General features: G+C 50.7%; 1 long non-coding RNA gene across 1 annotated transcript in view; it reads right to left on the bottom strand.

Moving 5' to 3' along the window:
* Positions 1-4,493: 4,493 nt before the first annotated feature.
* Positions 4,494-22,882, bottom strand: part of LOC140730794 (uncharacterized) — a 42,233-nt gene continuing 23,844 nt past the window's right edge. The window contains exon 2 of the long non-coding RNA XR_012099680.1: positions 4,494-8,034. This is a non-coding gene — a long non-coding RNA (uncharacterized lncRNA). The remainder of the gene's footprint in view (positions 8,035-22,882) is intronic.

A 22,882-nucleotide genomic window follows, 5' to 3' on the forward strand; every position in this document is an offset into this window, starting at 1 on the left:
GTACCGCTCAGGAAGGAGACGCATTCTGTCTCCTAAAGATGAATGTACTTTGGCACGAAAAGTGTAAATCAATCCCAGAACAACAGCAAAGGACCTTGTGAAGATGCTGGAGGGTACAGGTAGACAAATATCTATATCCACAGTAAAACAAGTCTGATATCGACATAACCTGAAAGGCTGCTCAGCCACTGCTTCAAAACCACCATAAAAAAGCCAGACTGCAGTCTGCACATGGGGACAAAGATCTTACGTTTTGGAGAATGTCCTCTGGTCTGATGAAACAAAAATTGAACTGTTTGGCCATAATGACCACCGTTATGTTTGGAGGAAAAAGGGTGAAGCTTGCAAGCTGAAGAACACCATGCCAACCGTGAAGCATGGGGGTGTCAGCATCATGTTGTGGGGGTGCTTTGTTGCAGGAGGGACTGATGCACTTCACAAAATAGATGGCATCACGAGGAAGGAAAATTATGTGGATATATTGAAGCAACATCTCAAGACATCAGCCAGGAAGTTAAAGCTCGGTCGCAAATGGTTCTTCCAAATGGACAATGACCGCAAGCATATCTTCAAAGTTGTGGCAAAATTGCTTAAGGACAACAAAGTCAAGGTATTGGAGTGGCCATCACAAAGCCCTGACCTCAATCTGATAGAAAATTTGTGGGCAGAGCTGAAAAAGCTTGTGCGAGCAAGGAGGCTTACAAACCTGACTCAGTTACACCAGTTCTGTCTGGAGGAATGGAACAAAATTCCAGCAACTTACTTTGAGAAGCTTGTTTAACAATTTAACAATTTAAAGGCAATGCTACCAAATACTAACAAAGTGTATGTAAACTTCTAACCCACTGGGAATGTGATGAAAGAAATAAAAGCTGAAATAAATTATTCTCTCTACTATTATTCTGACATTTCACATTCTCAAAATAAAGTAGTGATCCTAACTGACGGAAGACAGGGAATGTTTTCTAGGATGAAATGTCAGGAATTGTGGAAAAACTAAGTTTAAATGTATTTGGCTAAGGTGTATGTAAACTTCTGACTTCAACTGTAGGTAGGAGCCTGACATTATAAGTGGGAAAACTATTGGAAGCACTTCGAAGGGACCAGAAATATTAGTATTTGGATACACTGGGACTGATAAGGGATAGTCAACATGGCTTTGTACGTGGAACTAACCTCTAACCAATCTTATAGAGGTTTTTGAGGAAGTTACCAGGATAGTTGGTGAAGTAGATATTGTCTACGTGGATTTTACCAAGACCTTTGACAAGGTCCCACACGGTTCAGTCGCTTGACATTCAAGATGAGGTGGTAAATTAGATTTGACATTGGCTTTGTGGGAGAAGCCAAGAGTGCCACTAGATGGTTTCCTCCGTGACTGGAGGACTGTGACGAGTGGTGTGCCGCAGGAATTGGTGCTGGGTCCATTGCTGTTTGTCATCTATATCAATGATCTGGGTGATAAGGTGGTAAACTGGATCAGCAGATTTACAGATGACACCAAGATTAGGGGTGTAGTGGACATTGAGGAAGTCTATCAGAGCTTGCAGCTGGAAAAATGGGCTGAAAATAGCACATAGAATTTAATGCAGACACGTGCGAGGTGTTACATCTTGGGGGGACCAACCGGGGTAGGTCTTGAGAAGTGTGGTAGAACAGAGGGATCTGGTCCATAATTCATTGAAAATGACATCACAGATAGATAGAGTCGCAAAGTAAGCTTTTGACTTATTGGCCTTCATAAATCAAAGTATTGAGTACAGGGGTTGGGATGTTATGTTGAAATTGTATAACAACTTGGTGAGGCCTAACTTGGAGAATTGTGTTTTGATCACTTACCTACAGGAAAGAGATAAATAAGATTGAAAAAGTGCAGAGAAAACTTACAAGGATGTTTCCAGGTCTTGAGGACCTGAGTTATAGGGAAACGTTGAATATGTTAAGACTTTATTCCCCCAGAATGTAGAAGATTGATGGGGTATTTGATAGAGGTATACAAAATTATGAGGAGTAGAAGAGGGTTGGGTGAGACAACATTAGAGGTCATGGGTTAAGCATGAAATGGGTGAAATGATTAAGGTGAACATGAACTACTTCACTCAGAAGTTGCTGTGTACGAGGGTGGAAGTTTCAATTTCAACATTGAAGAGAAGTTTGGATGGGAAGGGTATGGAGGGCCATGGTCCAGGTGCAGGTCGATGGGACTCGTGTCTCAGCGTGGACCAGATAGTGTTTCTGTACTGTAGTGTGCACTGACCCTGTGACTGAGCCACCGCAACTGGTGTTGCGGAAAACCCAGAGTCTGTCATGCATCCGGATGGCTGGAGAGGGGAGAGGAGTGGCCCCACTCGAGTGCCTCAGACAGTGTTCAGGGCTTCCTTCATCATGTCAGTAGCTTCCTCTCAGTTCTCACCACTGTCAGTCATGCAAGCTCCGGGTGGAGACTCGGGAACGCCGTCACACTCAGATGTAGAAGGGCTCTTCGTTGCTGTTTCTGTAACAATTTTGTTTTACCAGTCAGGATTGTTAACCCTGAGCTGAACCTTGGGCCACTCTTAGCCTGTCATCTACCCTTTGACCTGTTTGGCATGGGTGACCCTACCAAGAACCAAAGCATAAAGCCCTGACTCCAGGAAACAGAGCTCTCTGGGTTATTGAGGCACGCAAGCCTCCAAACCACGACAATGCTGCGGTCCTCTTGGAGAAGAAGCAAATTGGGTTTGCTCCAGTTTGCCTACCAGCACTACAGCAGATGCCATTTCATTGACTCTTCATCAACCCTGGAACATGCTCTTCATTGACTCTTCATTCAATACCATCATCCCCTCAAAGCTAATCAACGCTTCAAGGCCTTGGTCTCAATACCCCCCTGTGCAATTGAATCCTCTATTTTATCACTTGCAGACACCAGTCAGTTCAGATTGGCAATCTCCCATCAGCACAGGTGCACCACAGGGCTGTGTGCTCAGTCTCTGCTCTACTCACTTTACACTTACGACTGTGAGTCTAAACACAGCTCCAGTGCCAGTTTCAAGTTTGCTGATGACACCACTGTCACTGGTTGAGTGAAGGGTGGTGATGAATCAGCGTACGGGGGGGAGATTGAAAATCCGGCTGAGTGGTGCCACAACAACCACTTCTCACTCAATCTCAGCAAGACCAAGGAGCTGATTATTGACTTCAGGAGGAGGAAACTGGGGGTCCATGAGCCAGTCCTCACTGGGGACTCAGCAACTTTAAATTCCTTAGTGTTGGGACAACCTGTCCTGGGCCCAGCACTTAAGTGCAATTACAAAGAAAGCTTGGCAGCACCTCCATTTCCTAAGGAGTTTGTGAAGATCTGGCGTGACATCTAAAACTCTGACAAACTTCTATAGCTGTGTGGTGGAGAGTATATTGACTGGCTGCATCACAGCCTGGTATGGAAACACCAATGCCCTTGAACAGAAATTCCTACAAAAAGTTATGGATCTGGCCCAGTTCATTTCAGGTAAAACCCTCTCCAGAACTGACCACATCTACATGGAGCATTGTCACAGGAAAGCAGCATCCATCATCAGGGACCCCTCCAGCCAGGACAAGCTCTCTTCACGCTGCTGCCATCAGGAAGAAGGTGCAGGGGCCTCAGGACTTACTTCACCAGGTACAGGAACGGTTATTACCCCCAACCATCAGACTCTTGAACCAAAAGGGATATCTTCATTTAACTTCACTTGCCCCATCATTGAAATGTTCCCTGAACCTGTGTACTCACTTTCATGGACTCATGTTCTTGATATTTATTTATTTATTATTCTTTCTTTCTTTTTGTATTTGCACAGTTTGTTGTCTTTTGCAAACCGGTTGAACGCCCAGTTGGTGCAGTCTTCCACTGATTTTATTATGGTTATTATTCTATTATGGATTAATTGAGTATGCCCACAAGACAATGAATCTCAAAGTGTATATGGTGACATATATATACTTTGATAATAAATTTATTTTGAACTTGTGTGGTCTCTGAGGCTGGCCCCCCTTTTACTGAAAGCAATGGTTAAGTCATGGTGTTCCTGTGGGAGTTTGAGGTTGATAGCTTCCTCTCGTTACTGGCATTTACTGAGCTTGCAGACAGGTGGGTCGCCAACTCAGATAACCAGGAGGAGTGAGGATCGTTAGTGGAGAGCCAGGGGTAACCCAAGATGATAGGAGTTTTGGGCGCGTTTCATGGACACACTATTCTTCGAAGCTCACGTGCACAGGGTGTGTGCACGCCCTGACCATCCCAGATGCCAAGGGATGTGAGAGATAAGCTCGGTAGGGAGTCCAAACTGCACCCACAGCGTCCAGCCCGGAAAACTTCCAGCTGTGCTAGAATCTACCAGAGCGCCTTGTGCGCATAGAGTGGTTGGGATATGGAAGAGGACAGAGACAGTGCGTTGGGCTATGGTGCTGGAATGAGGACCCGGGGTGAGCTTTTGTCGTGGTTACTTGAAATGACCAGGAGACGCAGACAATTCTTTGAGAAGTTTAAACCTTTATTTGCAAACAAAGGCTGAGGCAATCAATGAACTTGTCACCGAAAGCCCACCCAGCTCCGGTGTACAGCATTCTTTATAGTAATTTCTTATCTCAGTTACATTTCGGTTTCACCAGCATACCCAATCAATTTTTAATTCCATATCATCTATATATTAGCTAATCAATCGCTCTTGCCTAGCTCTCGGTGCGCCACCAGTATTTTTCACCCGTTCGCATTGGGGCCCCATTCCTGGCCAAGGTTATTTTTTCCAAACAACCTCCCTCACATTACATTCCTGCTCGTACCATCCTGTCTGCCACCGTTATCTCGTACTAAACAAAGGCTGAGTGTAATACATGGAGTACATTTCAGCTAATAGTGCTGCTAGCTAAACAGGTGTTCTTTAACTGCCGCAGTATGTAGCTCAGAGAATACAAGGTGTTAGGGTTAATGTTAGGGTTAATGTTAGGGTTAATTCGAGACTGCCATTACAGGTCAGGAGTGGCTCACGTAATATTAGGAGGCCGGAATGCGAGGGAGGGGGGAAGCGAAACTGGGGATTCCGCTACACCGAAACTACCAGTGTCACGCGATTCAGTAAACAAAAGAAACAGGTAACTCGTGAGTGTATGGCATCGGGCCAATAAGATGGACACAAGTGCCTGATATTACCTAATATGTAGCGGGGGGTTGTGCTGGGGGGAAAAGGGATATAAATAAGAGCAGATTGTAAGAGGAAGTCGGAACACGCCTTCTCCAGCGACCCGTATTTTCGCTGTGCCAGTTACGGATTCTGCAATAAACCCAAGTTTTGTTGGTTGTCTCTCTTCCTAAACGAACACAGGGCAGAATTTCAAGCCCAACATTTGGTGACCCCGACGTGGGGAGGGAGAGACAACACAGGCTGGCGGGTCCGACGGCAGACAACTTGCGGCCGCAAGCTCGACTAAGGTCAGGAAGTGCCTGTTATATTGAAGACTTCCACTAGATAGTTAAATCACTGAGTTAGATCTTGTCTGCTGACGGATCCTCACCAACCCCAAATTACCCTGGGAGAGATCATTCCCGGTGCAGAATCGTGACTGGTAAGTACTAACTCTTATCTGTTTTTAGGAAGATCCTCCGCCCGTGGAAAAGTCTTCTGAGTGAGGGTACCCGCCGCCCACGATGGGCATAAAAGTCTCAGGAGTGAGGAGAAAAGTGTCGCGGTACACCGTAGTACACAGGGATACTGATGGCGCCTACCTTAGACTGGTTGTTAAGAGGAGAAATCTCCCACGCGAAGGTCAGGTTTTGAAAGGCGACCGTCCCACATTTGATCCTCTCTGTGTACTAGGGAGCCATGTAGCACTTCAATTTCGAGTTACCAAAACTCAGACATTTGCGTGTTGAGTAACAGAGTATATGAGAGTTTTTAGAAATATGGTAAAATTGATAACTGTGCGAGTTCAATAATCTAACAGTGAGCAGCCGCAGGGGTCAGACACCACCAAGGTAGGAGTGGAAGTGTTCCTCCGAGGCCCGGGGAAGCTCACCTGGAAAGGAAAACGGTGGCATGGTCCATACCCTGTCACCGAGGTCTCCAACAGGGCATTAAAAGGTAAGAAGGGAGGGGGACAATAACTGGCATCATTTTCTACTGGCTAAATAAGACCTCTGGCAAGTGGGGAGCGTTTCTGGGACAGTCGGCTCTAGGACTGTCTATTTCAATTGCTATCTTTATCACGTGTGGTTGTTGTTGCATACCCTGTATCAGGACCCTAGTCATCCGGACTATAGATCGAGCCTTGACCGGAAAGGATGGACCTCCACCGGCGTACCAGGCACCCTTGTTCCTGGTGGAAGGGGAGGACACGGCCCTCCCAGAAAGAGGACGCGCTATGGGAGGACACGGACTGAAATGGACCATGGCAAGGGGAGGGATTGTGAATTTGTTCTTGAATAAGTTTTCTGAAATGTTGCATGCTACTTGTAAAAATTGCGGATGTTTAGGGAACCCCTACCCATATTTTGTGACCCTAGGTTGGACAAATCAGGATAAGCAAATAGGGAGGACACGCCAAAGAGTGCCAGGGGACGCTCACCTCCCTGCCTGATCCCGGCAGCCGCGGAAAAGATTGTAAGGGATGTGGCCTCTGGGAGGCCAAGGGAGGGAGTGTTAGGGTTAATGTTAGGGTTAATTCGAGACTGCCATTACAGGTCAGGAGTGGCTCACGTAATATTAGGAGGCCGGAATGCGAGGGAGGGGGGAAGCGAAACTGGGGATTCCGCTACACCGAAACTACCAGTGTCACGCAATTCAGTAAACAAAAGAAACAGGTAACTCGTGAGTGTATGGCATCGGGCCAATAAGATGGACACAAGTGCCCGATATTACCTAATATGTAGCGGGGAGTTGTGCTGGGGGGAAAAGGGATATAAATAAGAGCAGATTGTAAGGGGAAGTCGGAACGCGCCTTCTCCAGCGACTCCGTCGATTCGCTGTGCCAGTTACGAATTCTGCAATAAACCTAAGTTTTGTAATATTCCGGTGTTGGTTGTCTCTCTTCCTAAACGAACACAGGGCAGAATTTCAAGCCCAACAAAGGTATCTAGTAAAACAATACATAGCAAAATGTTTCTAGTAAAATAATACGTAGTAATATTCAGTACCTAGAAGTGATTACATAGTATAGTAAATAGCTAGTACATAGTGATTATATTTCAGGTATATTTCTCAATATAGAAGGCTGTCTGCCTCTACCTGGTGATGCCATTTCCCAGACACAGTGGGCATCCGATGTTTGGGTGATCAGCTGTAAGTACACAAATTGTTTCTCCACCCACGGAGGTTAAGGGAGCTCTCCCTTACTGCATTGACCTGGAGGCATTGATGACGAGCGTTCTGCAGCCCAAAATGTTTCTGGGAACAGAACTGTGGTTCTGTCTGATGATCTTGTCAATTCAGAAGGCCAGAGTGATGAGGTTTTCAAAGTCAGTGGCTTCTGGGTGGACAGTTCATCTTTCAAGTGCTCCAAGAGTCTGTGATGGTAAAGGCCCAGCAGTACATCAGCATTCCAGATGCTCTCCCTGCCCACGCCGAGGGCCCTGAATCCAGCATGGAGCCTGACCCTTGACGCAGACAAAGTACCTGATCTGCTGCCCTCCCCCCTTCCCAAACGGTCAAAATCCCAGCACATCTCAGTGGTGAAATCCTCGTATCTGTTGCAAATAGGGCTCTTATTGGTCAGAACTCACCCCGTCAAAAGAATAATATTAATGGCAACTTTGGCTCAGTCCGTAGAATACAGAGATGACTGGAGCTCAAAATTCATGATGCACCGGGACCTGTCGTTTGTGCACCAGACTCTGGGGATCTGAGGGAGGAGGGTTGCTGTATCAAGACGCAGAATTGGTTGAGAGTGACGTGCAGTTGGTCAGTGGTTTCCTGTTGCTTCTGTACCATCCTCCCATGTTGATGGATGACTTCCTTTAAGCAAGCATGTTCTGCTGGGTCATCACTGATTCACTCATCCTGTCAGGAAATGTCGAGGAGGCTTAACCCAAACACAGAGCAGTAGAGACTATTTAGCAATAGTTTAATAATAAAATGCAAAACAACAGATCATGAGAGGGCCACAGAACAAGAGAACGCAGATACTTAACTCGACAAGGCTGAAGGCTGGGAGCAACTGATTGAGGTGGGCTGGTCTGATGCGCGACCAAGGATTGTGGATGAGAGCTGGGTTTAAATAGGTTGCAGGCGATGTGTTAGAAATGAGTGCAAGTGACTCTTAGCTGGGTGGAGACTGGAAGAAACCTGCATGTGCGGGCCTGACAAAGTGGCCGGATTAGTACGTTTGCAGATGACACAAAAATCGGTGGAATTGTGACCAGTAAGAAAGGATTCGACCAGTTGAAAATATGGGCAGAGAAGTGGTAAATAGAATTTAATCTGGATAAGTGTGAGATACTGCTTTATTGTAGGGCTAGGATTTTATTCCTTGGGATGCAGGAAATTGAAGAGTGTGGTGTATTAGGAGCATAGATAGGGTGAATACATGCTGTCATTTTCCCAGGGGAAGAGAAACTAAAAGCTTGAGATTTAAGGTGAGAGGGGAAAGATTTAAAAGGGACCTGTGTGTCATGATGTGCACTGGCAATGAGGAGCCCAGAGACTCCCATGTAGAGATGGAATCAGCAGATTATACATAGGAATTCTAAAAGGATATTGGTGGCTCAACCAAGCAACACCACAAGACCAATCATTCTCAAAACAACGACCTTGCAGTAACTGCTAATCAGGAGTCTGATTTAAATAATCAGAGTACGTGGAAAACCCATGCGAGTCAAAATAAACTTGACGAGATTAAACAGAAAGCACAAAGGCTTAACAACTCCAGATAAGCCTGACTGGATGTCTGGGGATTTGTTACTCTGACTAGAAGTCTTGGGCTGTTACTCTGACTGGATGCATTGGGAGTGTGTTACTCTGACTGGATGCATTGGGAGTGTGTTACTCTGACTAGAAGTCTTGGGCTGTTACTCTGACTGGATGCATTGGGAGTGTGTTACTCTGACTAGAAGTCTTGGGCTGTTACTCTGACTGGATGCATTGGGAGTGTGTTACTCTGACTAGATGCATTGGGAGTGTGTTACTCTGACTAGAGGTCTGGGGGGTGTTACTCTGACTAGATGCATTGGGAGTGTGTTATTCTGACTAGTGCTCTTGAGGGGTGTTACTCTGACTAGAGGTCTAGGGGTTTGTTACTCTTACTAGTGCTCTTGAGGGGTGTTACTCTGACTAGAGATCTGAGGGGCTATTACTCTCACTAGAGGTCTGGGGGCTGCTACTCTGTCTAGAGATCTGGGGGGCTATTACTCTGACCAGATATTTGGTGGTGTTACTCTGACTAGAGGTCTGGGGGCTGTTACTCTGACTAATTGTCTGGGGGGTGTTACGCTGACTAGAGATCTGGGGGGCTATTACTCTGACTAGAGGTCTGGGGGGTGTTACTCTGACTAGAGATCTGGGGGGCTATTACTCTGACTAGTTGTCTGGGGGGTGTTACTCTGACTAGAGATCTGGGGGGTGTTACTCTGACTAGAGGTCTGGGGGGTGTTACTCTGACTAGAGATCTGGGGGCTATTACTCTGACTAGTTGTCTGGGGGGTGTTACTCTGACTAGAGATCTGGGGGCTGTTACTCTGACTAGAGGTCTGGGGGCTGTTACTCTGTCTAGAGATCTGGGGGGGCTATTACTCTGACCAGATATTTGGTGGTGTTACTCTGACTAGAGGTCTGGGGGCTGTTACTCTGACTAGTTGTCTGGGGGCTGTTACTCTGACTAGAGGTCTGGGGGCTGTTACTCTGACTAGTTGTCTGGGGGGTGTTACTCTGACTAGAGATCTGGGGGGTGTTACTCTGACTAGAGGTCTGGGGGCTGTTACTCTGACTAGTTGTCTGGGGGGGTGTTACTCTGACTAGAGATCTGGGGGGCTATTACTCTGACCAGATATTTGGTGGTGTTACTCTGATTAGAGGTCTGGGGGCTGTTACTCTGACTAGAGGTCAACAAAGGCCTGCAGAGCTCATGACACCTGAGGGGCAATAGTTTCAAGCAGGGGGTATTGTATACATGGAATAAGTTGCCAGAGAAAGTGGCTGAGGCAGATACAGTAAGAGTCAACAGACTCACAGACCTCTCCAGCACGTCTCTACACCCTCTGTATCCATCCTGACCCTCAAGAACCCATAGTCAAAGACAAAGTAAGTACGTATACAGCACCACACACTGCCCTGGGCTCCATCTCCTTGCAGGAATTTACAGGAAGACAAAGAAATACAACAGAATTTATAAAAACAAATAAACAAGGACTGATAAACAATCAACGTGCAAATAAAAGATATGTACTGTACATTTTCAATAATATTGAGAACAGGAGTGGGGAACCCTTGAACGTGAGTCCATAGGTTGTGGAATCCGTTCAGAGTTGAGGTGGGTGATATTATCTACGCCAGTTCAGGAGCCTGATGGTTGTAGAGTGATGGTTGGCCCTGGACCTGGTGGTGTGGGACCTCAGGCTCCTGTTCCTCCTGCCCAGTGCTATTAGTGAGAAGGGAGCCTGACCTGATGATGGATGTGCTCAGGAGTGGGGAGGGCTTTCTCTGTGCTGGTCTGGGATGTATCCACCACTTTCTGGAACCTTCTCCATTCCTGGGCATTTCCATAGCAGGCTGTGTTGCAACCAGTTAGAATACTCACTGTTAAATCCTGATAGGAAGTGACATGGAGAGTGATTGCAAGTGGGGAAGTTATTCCACCAGAGAGTGGAGAAGGTGGCAGCTTTGATGATTTGAAGATAGACAGGGGGTTGACAGGATAAGCCGAGGAGGAGAGCTCTTGGGGTGTGTGGACACCGAGTTCCATTCCTGTAGAGGCGAGCTGTTCCTGGCTCGGCATGGATCCCAGCTAGTGGGACCTGGAGATGTGGAGCAGCCAGCTCTAGATCCCCACAGTGAAGAATGCAGGGGCATGGTCCTGCTCATAGGGAACAGTGTTCTTCACACTGGGGCCTGTCCCAGCTACAGATCACTCCATGCTTGGACAAGTGGGAGGGTACATATCACTCTGGAATGGGTCCACTCCTGGGAACTAACCACTCTTCTCTGGGTCCTGTCCTGGGCACAGATCCCTCCACACTGGCACCAGTGATTGGGCACAGATCACTCCACACAGGGACCAGTCCCGGGTACAGATTACTCTGCACTGGGACCAGTCCCGGGTACAGATTACTCCACACAGGGACCAGTCCCGGGTACAGATTACTCCGCACTGGGACCAGTCCCGGGTACAGATTACTCCGCACTGGGACCAGTCCCGAGTACAGATTACTCCGCACTGGGACCAGTCCCGGGTACAGATTACTCCACACAGGAACCAGTCCCAGGTACAGATTACTACACACTGGGACCAGTGCAAGGGTACAGATTACTCTGCACTGGGGACACTGGTTGGGCACAGATTACTCCACACTGGGATCAGTGATTGGGTACAGGTTACTCCACACTGGGACCAGTCCCGGGCACAGATTACTCCACACTGGGACCAGTGCAAGGGTACAGATCACTCTACGTGGAGCTAAGAGCACCCTGCTTCTCTCCCCACAGAAGCAGCCTGTCTTGCTGAGTGCTTCCCGTGCTTTCTGTTCATATTTCATGGCCCATTTTGTTGGTGGGTCTGGGCAGAAACTGGAGAGTGTAAGAGGAATAGGCAGAGGTTGTCCAGGCACCACTGGAGAAATTGACCAGGTCCACAGAAGGGACTTGATACACCATCAATAACTCTCGGAGACCACCACACAACATCCTGGAGACTGAGGGAGGAGCAGTGCCTCCAATCGCCTTTATACAGGGGGTTTGTGGGAGGAGCCACAGGAGCAGTCAGCAGAGGGGCATGTCCAGACAGGTATATGTAGTTCACCACATTCACCCCCCCCTTTGTTTTAAAAGAGAGTCCCCACGGGGCGAAGTTTCTTACAAGTATATTTACAGGTTAAGTCTATCAGGTGGTCGAGTCTGTCGCTGCGATATACATAACACCGGTGGTGATTGCACCAGTGACGGTGGTTGTGCTGGCTCCGGCCTGACTTGAGGTGCCAGCCCGTTAGGCGTCAGTAACCCCTCATGCATGTGTGTGCGGCGCCTGGTATGGGAGTGTCGTGAGGAGTCTGTGTAGGGCTTGGTGTGCACGGTGTCTCGTGGGTATATACATCGGTGGGTACGGGGTTCATAGTCACCGTGGAGTGTTCGGGGTAGGGGTCTGGTGCTCCTGCGGGCGCCAGGTTGCGAACGGAGACCGTGTCCTCCTGCCCATCAGGTAAGACCACGTAGGCATACTGGGGGTTCGCATGAAGTAGGTGAACCCTCTCGACCATCGGGGAGTATTTATTGCTCCTCGCATGTTTCTGGAGCAGCACTGGCCCTGGGGATGTCAGCCAAGCTGGTAGGGTGGTCCCAGTGACAGACTTCCTGGGAAAAGAAAAGAGTCGCTCATGAGGGGTGGCATTGGTGGACGTACATAACAGGGAGCGGATGGAGTGGAGTGCCTCGGGGAGGACCTCCTGCCATCGAGAGACTGGTAACCCTTTTTACTTAAGGGCTAAAAGTGTGGCCTTCCACACAGTGGCATTCTCCCTCTCCACCTGTCCATTCCCCTGGGGATTATAGCTCGTGATCCTACTAGTAGCAATACCCCTAGCCAGCAGGTACTGGCGCAGCTCATCACTCATAAACGAGGACCCTCTATCACTGTGGATATAGCAGGGATATCCAAACAGAGTTAAGAGCTGGCGCAGGGCTTTTATGACGGACTTGGCAGTAGTATCGAGGCAGGGGATGGCAAAGGGGAACCGCGAGTACTCGTCGATTATGTTGAGAAAGTAGACATTGCGGTCGGTGGAGGGAAGGGGGCCCTTAAAGTCGACACTCAATCGCTCAAAGGGGCGGGTGGCCTTGATAAGTTGTGCCTTTTCAGGACGGTAGAAGTGCGGTTTGCACTCAGCGCAGACTTGGCAGTCCCTGGTCATCGTCCTGATTTCCTCAAGGGAGTAAGGCAGGTTCCGGGCTTTCACGAAATGGTAAAATTGGGTGACCCCCGGATGGCAAAGATCTGCATGGAGGGCGTATAGCCGGTCGAGCTGCGCACTGGCAGAGAGCAGTCAGCAGAGGGGCATGTCCAGACGGGTATATGTAGTTCACCACATTCACCCCCCCCCTTTGTTTTAAAAGAGAGTCCCCATGTGGCAAAGTTTCTTACAAGTATATTTACAGGTTAAGTCTATCAGGTGGTCGAGTCTGTCACTGTAGCACCGGTGGTGATTATACAGGTGCTGGTGGTGATTGCACCAGAGACGGTGGTTGTGATTGCACAGGTGCCGGTGGTGATTGCACAGGTGCTGGTGGTGATTGCACCGGTGCTGGTGGTGATTGCACCGGTGCCGGTGGTGGTGATTGCACAGGTGCCGGTGGTGGTGATTGCACAGGTGGTGGTGGTGATTGCACAGGTGCTGGTGGTGATTGCACCAGAGACGGTGGTGGTGATTGCACAGGTGCTGGTGGTGATTGCACCGGTGCCGGTGGTGGTGATTGCACAGGTGCCGGTGGTGATTGCACAGGTGGTGGTGGTGATTGCACCAGAGACGGTGGTGGTGATTGCACAGGTGCTGGTGGTGGTGATTGCACAGGTGCTGGTGGTGATTGCACCAGAGACGGTGGTGGTGATTGCACAGGTGCTGGTGGTGATTGCACAGGTGCTGGTGGTGATTGCACCAGAGACGGTGGTGGTGATTGCACAGGTGCCGGTGGTGATTGCACAGGTGGTGGTGGTGATTGCACCAGAGACGGTGGTGGTGATTGCACAGGTGCTGGTGGTGGTGATTGCACAGGTGCTGGTGGTGATTGCACCAGAGACGGTGGTGGTGATTGCACAGGTGCTGGTGGTGATTGCACAGGTGCTGGTGGTGATTGCACCAGAGACGGTGATGGTGATTGCACAGGTGCCGGTGGTGGTGATTGCACAGGTGCCGGTGGTGCTGATTGCACAGGTGCCGGTGGTGGTGATTGCACAGGTGCCGGTGGTGGTGATTGCACAGGTGCCGGTGGTGATTGCACAGGTGGTGGTGGTGATTGCACAGGTGCTGGTGGTGATTGCACCAGAGACGGTGGTGGTGATTGCACAGGTGCTGGTGGTGATTGCACAGGTGCTGGTGGTGATTGCACCAGAGACGGTGATGGTGATTGCACAGGTGCCAGTGGTGGTGATTGCACAGGTGCTGGTGGTGATTGCACCAGAGACGGTGGTGGTGATTGCACCAGAGACGGTGGTGGTGATTGCACAGGTGCCGGTGGTGGTGATTGCACAGGTGCTGGTGGTGATTGCACAGGTGCCGGTGGTGATTGCACAGGTGCCGGTGGTGATTGCACAGGTGACGGTGGTTGTGCTGGCTCCGGCCTGACTTGAGGTGCCAGCCCGTTAGGCATCAGTAACCCCTCATGTGTGTGCGTGGCGCCTGGTATGGGAGTGTCATGAGGAGTCTGTGTAGGGCTTGGTGTGCACGGTGTCTCGTTGGTATATACATTGGTGGGTACGAGGTTCATAGTCACCGTGGAGTGTTCGGGGTAGTGGTCTGCTGCTCCTGCGGGTGCCAGGTCGCGGATGGAGACCGTGTCCTCCCGCCCATCAGGTAAGACCACGTAAGCATATAAGGGGTTCACATGAAGTTGGTGAACCCTCTCGACCATCGGGGAGTATTTATTGCTCCTCACATATTTCCGGAGCAGCACTGGCCCTGGGGACGTCAGCCAAGCCGGTTGGGTGGTCCCAGTGACAGACTTCCTGGGAAAAGAAAAGCGTCGCTCATGAGGGGTGGCATTGGTGGACGTGCATAACAGGGAGCGGATAGAGTGAAGTGCCTCGGGGAGGACCTCCTGCCAGCGAGAGACCGGCAACCCTTTTGACTTAAGGGCTAAAAGTGTGGCCTTCCACACAGTGGCATTCTCCCTCTCCACCTGTCCATTCCCCCGGGGATTATAGCTCGTGATCCTACTAGTAGCAATACCCCTAGCCAGCAGGTACTGGCGCAGCTCGTCACTCATAAACGAGGACCCTCTATCACTGTGGATATAGCAGGGATATCCAAACAGAGTTAAGAGCTGGCGCAGGGCTTTTATGACGGACTTGGCAGTAGTATCGAGGCAGGGGATGGCAAAGGGGAACCGCGAGTACTCGTCGATAATGTTGAGAAAGTAGACATTGCGGTCGGTGGAGGGAAGGGGCCCTTAAAGTCAACACTCAGTCGCTCAAAGGGGCGGGTGGCCTTGATAAGTTGTGCCTTTTCAGGATGGTAGAAGTGCGGTTTGCACTCAGCGCAGACTTGGCAGTCCCTGGTCATCGTCCTGATGTCCTCAAGGGAGTAAGGCAGGTTCCGGGCTTTCACAAAATGGTAAAGTCGGGTGACCCCCGGGTGGCAAAGATCTGCATGGAGGGCGTATAGCCGGTCGAGCTGCGCGCTGGCACACGCTCCCTGGGATAGGGCATCAGGGGGCTCATTGAGCCTTCGAGGCCGGTACAGGATATCATAGTTGTAGGTGGAGAGTTCTATTCTCCACCGCAAAATTTTATCATTTTTGATTTTGCCCCGCTGTTGGTTGCTGAACATGAACGCAACCGAGCGCTGGTCAGTCAGCAAGGTGAACCTTTTCCCGGCGAGATAGTGCCTTCAGTGCCTAATAGCTTCCACTATGGCCTGGGCTTCTTTCTCCACCGCGGAGTGCCGAATTTCAGAGCCTTGAAGGGTACGAGAAAAGAATGCTACTGGCCTGCCTGCCTGATTGAGGGTAGCAGCCAGCGTGACGTCAGAGGCGTCACTCTCTACTTGGAAGGGAATGGTCTCGTCCACCGCATGCATCGTTGCTTTGGCAATGTCCCCTTTAATGCTGCTGAAGGCCGCGCGGGCCTCGGCTGAGAGGGGAAATGTGGTGGACTTGACCAGGGGGCGGGCCTTGTCTGCGTAGTGAGGGACCCATTGGGCATTATAGGAAAAGAAGCCCAGGCACCGTTTGAGGGCTCTGAGGGTGGTGGGAAGAGGGAGTTCCAACAGGGGGCGCATACGGTCGGGATCAGGGCCAATTACCCCGTTTTCCACGATATACCCAAGGATAGCGAGTCGGGTGGTTCCGAACACACACTTGTCCCTGTTATAAGTAAGGTCCAGGGCTTTGGCCACTTGGAAAAATCGTTGGAGGTTGGTGTTGTGATCCGGCCAGTCGTGACCACAGATGGTGATGTTATCCAGATATGGGAACGTGGCCTTCAATTGGCATTGGTCCACCATCTGGTCCATTTCCCTCTAGAAGACAGAGACACCATTCGTGACACCGAAGGGGACGCGCAGGAAGTGATAGAGCCTGCCGCCCGCCTCGAAGACAGTGTAGGGGCGGTCCTCCAGGTGGATGGGGAGCTGATGGTAAGCGGATTTCAGATCTATTGTTGAGTACACCTTGTACTGAGCTATCTGATTGACCATATCCACGATGCGGGGTAGGGGGGTATGCGTCAAGCTGCGTGAACCTATTGACGGTCTGGCTATAGTCTACGACCATCCTATTTTTCTGCCCGGTCCGAACAACGACCACCTGGGCCCTCCAAGGACTTGTGCTTGGCTCAATGATCCCCTCCCTGAGCAGCCACTGCACCTCCGACTTAATGAAGGCCCTGACCCCCGAGCTGTACCTCCTGCTTTTAGTTGCCACAGGTTTACAGTCCGGGGTCAGGTTGGCGAACAGCGGTGGGGGAGGGATCTTGAGGGTGGAGAGGCTGCAAGTGGTGTCCGTAGCGCAGCTGTTGGCATGGTGTTGGGTGGGATGTGCGGGTCGGTGTGTGTGTGTGTGTGTGTGTGTGTGTGTGTGTGTGTGTGTGTGTGTGTGTGTGTGTGTGTGTGTGTGTGTGTGTGTGTGTGTGTGTGTGTGTGTGTGTGTGTGTGTGGTCAGTATTGGGGTATATGATGAAGTCCCACAGAACTGAGGATTCCTGACAGTGATTGGTGGGTGGAGCCCGTCATACTCCATTGTCACACTTTTCAGGTAGCTCTGGAAGTCCAGCCCCAATAGCACAGGGGCACACAGTTGAGGCACGACCAGTAGCGCAAAGTCCCGATATTCTGTGCCCTGCACCACCAGCGTCGCTACACAACCCACCCGGATGTCTGTGGAATGCGACCCAGAAGCCAAGGTGACCCTCTGGCTTACCGGCCGTGTCACGAGTCCGCAGCGTTGCACTGTGTCCGGGTGAATAAAACTCTCAGTGCTGCCCGTGTCAAACAGGCAGCTAGTCCTGTACCCCTCCACCAGGATGTCCATCATTGACCTTGTGAGCTGGTGTGGGGTGCTTTGGTCGAGGGTCACGGAGGCCAGAGTTGAATCGCCGTCTTGGTGCCCAGTAAGCACCCGTGGGTCGGAGGCGGGGCGAGGTGGTGCCGACAAAGATGGCCGCCCCCATGCCTCGCACGCGGCGCTGCTCGACCCCGCTCGCAGTTTGGACTTACAGACCTTGGCGAAATGGCCCTTCTTTCTGCAGCTGGAGCAGATAGCTTCTCGGGCCGGGCAACGTTTTCAGGGGTGCTTTTCGAGTCCGCAGAAGTAACACTGTGCGGACTTGCGACTGGCAGCAGCCGAGGTCGATTTGCCGGAGGGTTGCGGGGAGTTCACTGACTCGCGACTGGCAGTAGATGAGGTCAATTTACCGGTCAATGAGGTCATGAGGCCAGCGTCAGCGTTGTGCAGAGCAGCCTCCAGTGTGTCGGCCAGCTCGATCGCCGAATGTAAGGTAAGATCGGCGTGTTCCAGTAGCCGCTGGCGCACGTTCACTGACCTGATCCCCGTAACGAAGGCGTCTCGTACCAGGAGCTCTGCATACTGTTCCGCCATCAGCCCACCGCAATCGCAGGCTCGCACGAGTGTCCGTAGGGCCCGGACAAACTCAGCGCTCGACTCTCCGGCCCGCTGCCGCTGCATCGCTAAGCGATGTCTCCCGTAGACGGTGTTCACCGGCCGCAGGTACTGTCTTTTGAGGGTGTCCAGTGCCCCTTGGTAGGTCAGCAGGTCCCTGATTAGGGAGTATACCCGCGGACTGACCTTTGGAGAGGAGGATTTTGAAGAGACCACCACACAACATCCTGGAGACTGAAGGGGGAACAGTGCCTCCAATCGCCTTTATACAGGGGTCTGTGGGAGGAGCCACAGGAGCAGTCAGCAGGGGGTCTGTGGGAGGAGCCACAGGAGCAGTCAGCAGGGGGTCTGTGGGAGGAGTCAGCAGGGGTCTGCGGGAGGAGTCAGCAGGGGTCTGCGGGAGGAGTCAGCAGGGGTCTGTGGGAGGAGCCACAGGAGCAGTCAGCAGGGGGTCTGTGGGAGGAGCCACAGGAGCAGTCAGCGGTGGGGGTGGAGGGTTGTCCAGACAGGTATATGTAGTTCACCACATACCGGGGTCTGTGGGAGGAGCCACAGGAGCAGTCAGCGGTGGGGGTGGGGGGTTGTCCAGACAGGTATATGTAGTTCACCACATACAGGGGTCTGTGGGAGGAGCCACAGGAGCAGTCAGCGGTGGGGGTGGGGGGTTGTCCAGACAGGTATATGTAGTTCACCACATACAGGGGTCTGTGGGAGGAGCCACAGGAGCAGTCAGCGGTGGGGGTGGGGGGTTGTCCAGACAGGTATATGTAGTTCACCACATACCGGGGTCTGTGGGAGGAGCCACAGGAGCAGTCAGCGGTGGGGGTGGGGGGTTGTCCAGACAGGTATATGTAGTTCACCACATACCGGGGTCTGTGGGAGGAGCCACAGGAGCAGTCAGCGGTGGGGGTGGGGGGTTGTCCAGACAGGTATATGTAGTTCACCACATACAGGGGTCTGTGGGAGGAGCCACAGGAGCAGTCAGCGGTGGGGGTGGGGGGTTGTCCAGACAGGTATATGTAGTTCACCACATACAGGGGTCTGTGGGAGGAGCCACAGGAGCAGTCAGCGGTGGGGGTGGGGGGTTGTCCAGACAGGTATATGTAGTTCACCACATACCGGGGTCTGTGGGAGGAGCCACAGGAGCAGTCAGCGGTGGGGGTGGGGGGTTGTCCAGACAGGTATATGTAGTTCACCACATACCGGGGTCTGTGGGAGGAGCCACAGGAGCAGTCAGCAGGGGGTCTGTGGGAGGAGCCACAGGAGCAGTCAGTGGTGGGGGTGGGGGGTTGTCCAGACAGGTATATGTAGTTCACCACATACCGGGGTCTGTGGGAGGAGCCACAGGAGCAGTCAGCAGGGGGTCTGTGGGAGGAGCCACAGGAGCAGTCAGCGGTGGGGGTGGGGGGTTGTCCAGACAGGTATATGTAGTTCACCACATACCGGGGTCTGTGGGAGGAGCCACAGGAGCAGTCAGCAGGGGTCTGTGGGAGGAGCCACAGGAGCAGTCAGCAGGGGGTCTGTGGGAGGAGCCACAGGAGCAGTCAGCGGGGGGTCTGTGGGAGGAGCCACAGGAGCAGTCAGTGGTGGGGGTGGGGGGTTGTCCAGACAGGTATATGTAGTTCACCACAGGACTGCAGATGCTGGGATCAGGAACAAAGAGCCAGCTGCTGGAAGAACTCTGTGGAGAAAGAGGGACTGAGACCCTGCATCTGGGTAGAGGGGAGATAGCCAATACAGAGAGGTGCGGAGGGTGAGGGGTGAGGCGGGGGCTAGCGGGCGATGGGTGGTCCAGGTGAGGAGGGGGTTGGTGAGAAGATGGAACCGGGTGGGGGACACGACTGGTCGATGACAGGTAAAGTGAGTCAAGGAGGGAGGAAAGCGGTGGGTGGGGTCAGGTGGGGAGGGGAGGAGGAGGTAGAAACAGAGGTGATAAATGGAGACGCAAGATGCTGCAGATACTGGACTCTGCTAAGTAGGGAAGGCGATAACTGAGACCAGGTAATGGAAGGGTGATGGGCAGATGGAAATAGAATGGGGGGGGGGAACAAAACTGGGTGACAGGGGACAGGACTGAATCTGTGTGGATCAGGAGGAGACAAGGGGTGTGGTTCCCAAAACTGGAAAACCATGTCCATTCCTATGGGTTGCAGACTTCCCACACAGGATTTAAGGTGAGTGTTCCTCTTGTTGTATTGGGCAGTAGAGAAGGCCAACGATTACAGGTCAATCAATTCAGCTTTAATTATCATTCAACTGTACATGGACACAGACAAACAAAACATCGTTTCTCTGGGGCCAAGGAGAAAAACATACACAGCACGTTCAGAATAGCGAGGAGAGAAAACAGTCATTCAAGAAAACACATATTTAGTCCAAGACCCAAGCGGTATGTCCCGCAAATTGATGGTATAGTTCCTGGCAATCATAAGACCATAAAACACTGGAGCAGAATTAGGCCATTCAGCCCATCGAGTCTGCTCCATCATCCCATCATGGCTGATCCCGGATCCCACTCAACCCCATGCACCTGCCTTCATGCCATACCCTTTGATGCCCCGACCAAACAGGAATCTTTCAACTTCTGCTTTAGATACACCCATGGACTTGGCCTCCACTGCCGTCTCCGGCAGAGCATTTCACAGATTCACTACTCTCTGGCTAAAAAACGTTTGTCCTTATCTCTATTCTGAAAGGTTGCCCCTCAATTTTGAGGCTGTGCCTCTAGTTCCAGATACCCCCAACATAGGAAACATCTTCTCCACATCCATCTTATCTAGTCCTTTCAACATTCGGTATGTTTCAATGAGATCCCCCCACATCCTTCTGAGTTCTAGTGAGTCCAGGCCCAAAGCTGCCAAACGCTCCTGATACGAACACCTTCATTCCTGGAATCATCCTCATGAACCTCCTCTTTTGACATTTTCTCCAATGTCAACACGTCCTTTCTGAGTTATGGGGTCCAAAACTGTTGACAATACTCCATGTGCAGCCTGACTAGTGCCTTATCTCCTTGCTTTTATATTCTATTCCCTTGAAATAAATGCCAACATTGCATTTTCCTCCTTTACCACAGACTCAACCTGTAAATTAACCTTCTGGGAGTCTTTCGTGAAGTCTCCTACATCCCTCTGCACCTCTGATGTTTGAACCTTCTCCCCATTTAGATAATAGTTTGCACTATTGTTCCTTTTACCAAAATGCATCATCGTACATTTCCCAACACTGTATTCCATCTGCCTCTTTTTTGCCCATTCTTCCAATTTGTCTAAGTCCTGCTGCAATCCCATTGCTTCCTCAGCACTACCTACCTCTCCACTTATCTTTGCATCATCCACAAAGCCATCAATTCCATTATCCAAATCATTGACAAACAATGTGAAAAGTAGCGGTTCCAATACCGACCCCTGAGGAACATCACTAGTCACTGGCAGCCATAGGATTTTATCTTGTTAAGCAGCCTCATGTGTGGCACCTTATCAAATGCCTTCTGACAATCCAAGTAAATGGTATCCACTGCCTCTCCTTTGTCCACCCTGCTTGGTACTTCTTCAATGAACTCTAATAGGTTTGTCAGGCAAGATTTCCCTTTAAAGACCCATGCTGCCTTTGACTTATTTTATCATTAGTCTCCAAGTATTCCAAAACCTCATCCTTGATAATAGACTCCAGCACTTCCCCAAACCACTGAGGTTAGGCTAACTGGCCGATAATTTCTTTTATTTTGCTTCCTCCCTTTTTAAAGAGTGGACCGACTTTTGGAATTTTTCAGTTCTCCGGGATCACGCCAGAATCAAGTGATTCTTGAAATTTCATGACCAATGCATCTATTATGTCTTCAGCAACCTCTCTCAGGACTCTGGGATGTAGTCCACCTGGCCCAGGTGACTTATCCACCTTAAGACCTTTCCGTTTGCCTGGCACGTTTTCCTTTGTACTAGCAATGGCACTCACTCCTGCTCCCCGATATTCACGGCCTCTGCCACACTGCTAGTGTCTTCCACTGTGAAGACACATGCAAAGTACCCATTAAGTTCATCTGCCATTTCTTTGCCTCCATTACTACCTCACAAGCATCATTTTCCAGTGGTCCAATATCAACTCTCACCTCCCTTTTACTCTCTATGTAACTGAAAAAACTTCTAGTATCCTGCTTTATATTACTGGCTAGTTTGCCTTTCATATTTCATCACTTCCCTTCTTCAAGCTTTTTTAGTTGCCTTTTGTTGGATTTTAAAAGCTGCCCTATCATTCAACTTCCCACTTACGTTTGCTACCTTCTGTGCCCTTTCTTTGGCTTTAATACAGTCCTTAACTTCCCCTGTCAGTCACAGTTGCCTAGCCCTGCCGTTTGAGAACTTCTTCCTCTCTGGGACATATCCATCCTGTGCCCAGAAACTCCAACCATCACGACTCTGCCATCATCCCTGTCAGTATCCTCCTCTGATCCACCTGGTCGAGCTCCTCTCTCATGCCTCTGTAATTCCCTTTATTCCACTGTGGTACTGATACATGTGACTCCCCTTTGATCACCACACTCACCCTGGTCACCACATCTCCCCCACTGATCACCACACTCACCCTGGTCACCACATCTCCCCCACTGATCACCACACTCACCCTGGTCACCACATCTCTCTCCTTCAATCACCACAATCTCCGTGGTCACCCCATCTCTAAATATTGATCACCACACTTCCCCTGCTCACAAAATCTCTCCACCTCAATCTCTACACTCACCTTCCTCACCACATCTCCCATCTATTGCTACAACCACAAGCTACCACATCTGTTTGTTTTGATCACCACACTTGTGGTGAACTACATGTACCTGTCTGGACACGCCCCCCCCCCCCGGCTGACTGCTCCTGTGGCTCCTCCCACAGACCGTGTCTCCT

This window comes from Hemitrygon akajei, chromosome 7, assembly GCF_048418815.1.
Source record: "Hemitrygon akajei chromosome 7, sHemAka1.3, whole genome shotgun sequence".
NCBI classification, from domain to species: Eukaryota; Metazoa; Chordata; class Chondrichthyes; order Myliobatiformes; family Dasyatidae; genus Hemitrygon; species Hemitrygon akajei.